This window comes from Cebus imitator, unplaced genomic scaffold (genome assembly GCF_001604975.1).
Source record: "Cebus imitator isolate Cc_AM_T3 unplaced genomic scaffold, Cebus_imitator-1.0 Scaffold102, whole genome shotgun sequence".
NCBI classification, from domain to species: Eukaryota; Metazoa; Chordata; class Mammalia; order Primates; family Cebidae; genus Cebus; species Cebus imitator.
The window spans coordinates 2,122,927-2,129,796 of record NW_016107417.1 but is presented as its reverse complement, the minus strand read 5'-3'; positions in this window follow the sequence as shown (position 1 = coordinate 2,129,796).

Sequence of the window (6,870 nt, the reverse complement as noted above, 5' to 3'; positions counted from 1 at the left end):
CCAGGGAGGCCCCATAGGGTAGAGTACTCTGAATCTTGGGATGTCGGACAGAAAAGACGGGGCTTCAAATAAGGATAAAGTGTTTGCCCCAATATTTCACAGGCACTAGGGTGCCAAGTTTGTTGAGTTGAAGAGTGATCAGAAAACCTTTATTTTGGAGCCTAGTGCAAAAACGCACACTGAGTATCTGCTCCCTGCCAGGGACTGTGTTAGGCAAGAGGGATGGTCCTTGAAAGAGACACAGGTATTGTCCTTGGGGGTTTCCACTGGTGACCTTGCCTGAAAAAAGGAGAAGGGCAAGTGCAGAGCCCTTCAGCACAGGCCTTGCATACTGGAGGCTCAGAAGCCAGACATGCTGCCATGTGGGTTTTCTTTGACCTCAGTGTTTTGTTTTTTATTTTTTAATGTTATTATTATTGTTATTTGAGACGGAGTTTTGCTCTTGTTGTCCAGGCTGGAGTGCAGTGGCATGATCTTGGCTCGCTGCAACCTCCGCCTCCTGGGTTTAAGCGATTCTCCTGCCTCAGCCTCCTGAGTAGCTGGGATTACAGGTGTGCACCACCATGCCTGGCTTTTTGTATATGTTTTTTTTTTAGTAAAGACCGGGTTTTGCCATGTTAGCCAAGCTGGTCTCAAACTCCTGACCTCAGGTGATCCATCCACCCCCCTTGACCTCCCAAAGTGCTGGGATTACAGGTGTGAGCCACCACAACTGGCCCTATTATTATTATTATTATTATTATTTTTTTTTTTGAGATGGAGTTTTGCTCTTGTTACCCAGGCTGGAGTGCAATGGCGTGATCTCGGCTCACCGCAACCTCCGCCTCCTGGGTTCAGGCAATTCTCCTGCCTCAGCCTCCTGAGTCGCTGGGATTACAGGCACGTGCCACCATGCCCAGCTAATTTTTTGTAGTTTTAGTAGAGACGGGGTTTCACCATGTTGACCAGGCTGGTCTCAAAGTCCTGGCCTCAAGTGATCTGCCCCCCTTGACTTCTCAAAGTGCTGGGATTACAGGTGTGAGCCACTGTGCTCAGCCTCCTTAGTGTTTTAAAATATCAGTTTTTTAAAATATCAGTTTGGGGCAAGGCGCAGTGGCTCACACCTGTAATCCCAACATTTTGGGAGGCTGAGGCAAGTAGATCACTCCTGGACAGGAGTTCAAGACAAGCCTGGCCAACATGGTAAAACCTCATCTCTACTAAAAATGCCAAAATACAAAAATTAGCTGGGCATGGAGGCACTGGCCTGTAATCTCAGCTACTCGGGAGGCTGAGGCAGGAGAATCACATGAACCCTGGAGGCAGAGGTTGCAATGAGCCAAGATAGTGCCATTGCACTCCAGCCTGGGCGACAAAAGAGAGACTCGGTCTCAAAAAAAAAAAAATCAGTTTGGGCCAGGCTTGGTGGCTCATGCCTGTAATCTCAATGCTTTGGGAGGCCACGGCAGGAGGATCACTTGAGGCCAAGAGTTCGAGACTGACCTGGTGAACATAGTGAGACCGCCCCCCCCATCTCTATTAGAAAAGAAAAATGTGGTGGGAAGTGGTGGCTCACACCTGTAATCCCAGCACTTTGGAAGGCTGAAGTGGGAGGATCATGAGGTCAGGAGTTCGAGACCAGCCTGACCAACATGGTGAAACCCCCGTCTCTACTAAAAATACAAAAATTAGCTGGGTGCAGTGGTGTGCTCCCGTAATCCCAGCTACTCAGAAGGCTGAGACAGCAGCATTGCTTGAACCCGGGAGGCGGACGTTGCAGTGAGGTGAGATGGTGCCATTGCACTCCCGCCTGGGCAACAGAGCAAGACTCTGTCTCAAAAAGAAAAAAAAAAAAGAAAAGAAAAGAAAAGCGTTTGAATCATGTTAGTAGTTAACTTTGGTGAATCCAATTTCATGTAAAATCCACCTTTCTGCCTTTTATTTATTTATTTTTTTGGGATGGGGTCTCACTCTGTCATCCAGGCTGGAGTATAGGTCTGCAATCATGGCTCACCATGGCCTCAACCTCACGAGACTGGGACCTTTCCAAGTAGTTGGGACTGCAGGTGTATGACACCATGCATGGCTAATCATTTTATTTCACTTTATTTTTAAGACAGAGTCTCACTCCACTGCCCACACTGGAGTACAGTGGCATGATCGCGGTTACCGCAGCCTCAACCTCCTGGGCTCAGGTGATTCTCCCACCTCAGTCGCCTGGGTTACTGGGCCTACAGGTGTGTGCCAACACACCTGGCTACTTTTTGGTACTTTTTTGTAAAGATGGAGTTTTGCTGTGTTGCCCAGGCTGGTCTCAAACTCCTGGGCTCAAGAGATCCTCCCATCTTGGCCTCCCAAAGTGCTGGGATTATAGGCATGAGCCACTGAGCCAGGCCTACCTTTTATTTTAAAGTTTGAAAGATCTGGCAATGGCTGGCCTACATCCCACCAGGGTGACAATTGGCCACAGCACCAGAGTGGCCCCCACTTTGCAAACAGTCTTCTCTTTGCCAAAATGCCAACCCTGCCCCTTTGTCTGCCCGTGCCCTTTGAGCATTTGAGTTTCATCTGAAGTGCTCATACAATACCCATTTACTACCTCAAAGAAGATTCACCTGCCCCTCTGCCCTCAGCCCCGTCTACAGTGTTAGCCGCACAGCAGGCATCATCAATACATATTTGTTGAATGAATAGATAAGATGCTTATGGGCCGGGCAAGTGGCTTAAGCCTGTAATCCCAGCACTTTGGGAGGCCGAGGTGGGCAGATCCTGAGGTCAAGAGTTTGAGACCAGCCTGGCAAACATAGTGAAACCCTGTCTCTACTAAAAATACAAATAAAAATTAGCTGGGTGTGGTGGTGGGCACCTGTAATCCCAGCTACTCGGGAGGCTGAGACAGGAGAATCGCTTGAACCCAGGAGGCAGAGGTTGCAGTGAGTTGAGATCGCTCCAGCCTGGGCGATAGTACAAGACACGAGACTCTGTCTTAAAAAAAAAAAAAAAAAAGATGCTTACGAAGTGAAGTGTCTCCAGAGACCCTAGTCTAAGGGGACACTGTAAAATGGTGACTGGGCCTTGGTGTGATGTCAAGATCAGAGAAAGCCACATGGAAGGCCCAGAAGTGGCAGAAATCTGCTGCTGTGGGTAGAGGCACCTGGCTGGGAAGAGGGACCGTCTGTAACAAAGAGGGGAGTGGGAGATTCAAAGACCAGTATAGCCAGGTGTGGTGGTTCTCACCAGAGTAAGACCTTGTCTCAAACAAACAAACAAAAAATGGGTTAATAATCATTAACAAGGGATCTGCTGGTGCCTTTATTACAGGCCAGATGGCAGGGCATCCCTGGGCTCTCCCCAGAGAGACTTGTGTTACAGTTCTCCAGAGAAACAACCGTGTGTGTGTGTGTGTGTGTGTGTGTGTGTGTGTGTGTGTGTACATGTGACAGAGAGCAGGAGAGAGTGATTGATTTTGAGGAATTGGCTCATGTAATTATAGGGACTGGCAAGTCCAAATTCCACAGGGCAGGCTGGAGACCTAGGGAGAATTCGATGTTGCAGCTTAAGTTAAAAGGCAGTCTAGCCAGGAGTGGTGGCTCACACCTGTAATCCCAGCACTTTGGGAGGCCAAGGCAGGCAGATTGCTTGGAGCCAGGAATTTGAGACCAACCTGGGCAACATGGTGAAACCCTGTCTCTATGAAAATACAAAACAAAAATTATCCAGGCATGGTGGCACATGCCTATAGTCCCAGCTACTCAGGAGGCTGAGGTGGGAGGATTGTGAACCCAGGAAGTTGAGGCTGCAGTGAGCTGTGATTGAACCACTGTACTCCAGCCTGGGTGACAAAGCGAGACCCTGTCTCACTAAAAAAGGCAGTCTAGAGGCAGAATTCCCTCTATGTCTTTTTCCATTAAGGCCTTCAACTAATTGGATGAGACCCACCCACATTATGGAAGGTTGTGCTATTATAAAATAATAAATGGCCATGGCCAGGCATAGTGGCTTATGCCTGTAATCCCAGCATTTTGGGAGATTGAGGTGGGAAGATCGCTTGAGCCCAGGAGTTTGAGTCCAGCCTGGGCAACATGGTGAGACTCCATTTCTATAAATTTTTTTAAAAATTAGCCAAGTATGGTGGTGCTCACCAGTAGTCCAAGCTACTCAGGAGGCTGAAATGGTAGGATCACTTGAGCCCAGGAATTCAAGGTTACAGCAAGCTGTGATCATGCCATTTCACTCCAGCCTGGACAACAAGGCAAGACGCTATCTCAAAAACAAACAAACAAAAAGAAATGTAAGTTTCATCTCTCTCTCCAGTTCCTAACACAGAGTTCCTAAATCCCTTGAAATTTCCTGGGTGATGGAAGTATCTTTTATTCTAATGATGCAAGTCTTCATGGACTCCTGAATAGCCTCAGGATGGGATCTGGTTGCCAGAGGAACCAACCATGTGATTAGAGAGTTGGAACTTTCAGCCCCACCCTCTGAGCTCTGGGGAGGAAGAGACAGGCTGAAAATTGAATATATCACCAGTGGCCAATGATGTAGTCAATTATGCTAAATTAATAAAGGCTCCATGAAACCCCAGAAGGACAGGGTTTGGAGAGCTTCCAGATAGTGGAACCTAAGGAGGTTCCTGGAGGGTAGGGTGTCCAGAGGCGGTCTAGAAGCTCTGCACCCTGCCCCTCACACCCTGCCCTGTGCACCTCTTCCATCTGGCCGTTCATCTGTATCCTTTGTAATGTTCTTTATAATGAATGAATAGACATAAGTGGTTTCCTGAGTTCTGGGAACTCTCTAGCAAATTAAACCTGAGGAAGGAGTCAGGGGAACTTGGTTTTATTTTATTTTATGTATTTATTTATTTATTTGAGACAGAGTCTTGCTCTGTCGCCTAGGCTGGAGTGCAATGATGCAATCTCGGCTCACTGCAGCCTCCTTCAAGCGATTCTCCTGCCTCAGTCTCCCAAGTAGCTGAGATTACAGGTGTGTGCCACCACGCCTAGCTAATTTTTTTTTGTATTTTTAGCAAAGACAGGGTTTTGATCTCTTGGCCTGGCTGGTCTTGAACTCCTGACCTCAGGTGATCCACCTGCCTCAGCCTCCCATAGTGCTGGGATTACAGGTGTGAGCCACCATGCCTGGCAGGAACTTGGTGTTATATCTGGTTGGTCAGAGTGTAAGCAACTGGCCAGATGCGGTGCCTTAGGCCTGTAATCTCAGTACTTCAGGGAAGTTAAGGCAGGTGGATCACCTGAGGCCAGAAGTTTGAGACCAACCTGGCCAACATGGCAAAATCCTGTCTCTACTAAAATACAAAAAATTAGCCGGGCATGGTGGCGACTGCCTGTAATCCCACCTACTCAGGATGCTGAGGCAGGAGAATTGCTTGAACCCGGGAGATGGAGGCTGCAGTGAACCAAGGTCATGCCATTGCACTCCATCCTGGATAACAAGAGCAAAACTCTGTCTCAAAAAAAAAGAAAAAAAAAAGTAAGCAACAACCTACCGCATGCAATTGGCATCTGAAGTGGAGCAGGTGTGTTGGGCTGAGCCCTCAACCCATGGGATCTGACATTATCTCCTGGTAAATAATATCAGATTGGAATTGAATGATAGCACCCAGTTGGTGTCCACTGGAGAATTGCTTGGATGGTTTGTGGGGAGGAATCCCCACACAGTTTGGTAACCAGAAGTGAAGTGTGGTATTGAGTGTGAGACTAGAGAGAAAATAACTGGGTTTTCTCCTTCAGAGAAGGAAATCACCCTCAGGGAAGGTAGACTTAGAGTAAAGTCTACTGATTTAAATGTAAATTTTTTCTTAAAAAATACCTTCATAATGATGTCTAAACTGATATTTGATCAACTGTCTAGGTGCCATGACCTAACCAACTTGACAAATAAAAGTAACCGTCAAGAGACTCTACTGCTACACAGGGCACTGGGCTCCTCCCACTTGCCTCCCACAGCTCCAGCCAGACCCGAGACTCACCAGAGATTCCACCCCGAGTCCCCTTCCCAGGCTGGTTTCTGCTACCTAGACCCACAACCACCCACTCCTCAAGAACTGAATCAGTGCAGTCCCAGATTGGGCCATTCACAGATGGGCATCTCCCAGCTGCAGGTTTTTTTTGTTTGTTTGTTTTTGAGACGGAGTCTCGCCTTGTCACCCAGGCTGGAGTGCAATGGCACAATCTCGGCTCACTGCAACCTCCGCCTCCCAGGTTTAAGCGATTCTCCTGCTCAGCATCCCAAGTAGCTGGGACTACAGATGTTTGCCACCATGTCCAGTTAATTTTTTTTTTTAAGAGATGGGCTTTCTCCATGTTGGTCAGGCTGGTCTGGAACTCCTGACCTCAGTTGATCCGCCATCCTCGGCCTCCCACAGTGCTGGGATTACAGGTGTGAGCCACCACGCCCAGCCCCAGCTGCAGTTTTAACAGGGTTCTGTCCCAAGTCGGTTGAAGGCTTGATTGAGGCCTAAAAGATATAAGCAGACCCTTCACTTGTCCCAAGGTTAAGGCCAATGACTGTAGTTTCCTGAGGCCCCATCATGTCAGCCCCAGCTAAGGGCTTTGCCCACCCTGAGTTTTTCCAACTGCCCCTAATGTGAGGTCTGTTCACCCCTCACATCTTTCTCCCTCCTCCCGAGGGCTTGCCCCCTCCCTAGGCCCCTAACTACATGGGCTTCATGACCTGGCTTTGGTAGCTCCAGAGCTGCCTTCAGCCTGGAGGGAGTCCACTGCCTCCAAGTGCCAGAAGGATGGAATTATTGTCTTAACCAAGCAAGTTCATGCTTGGCTACTGGTCTACTGTCCTGCATGGCACCCTTGGGTCTCTGGAGGTACTTTTCTTTCTCTCTCTTTTTTTTTTTTTTTTTGAGGCAGAGTCTTG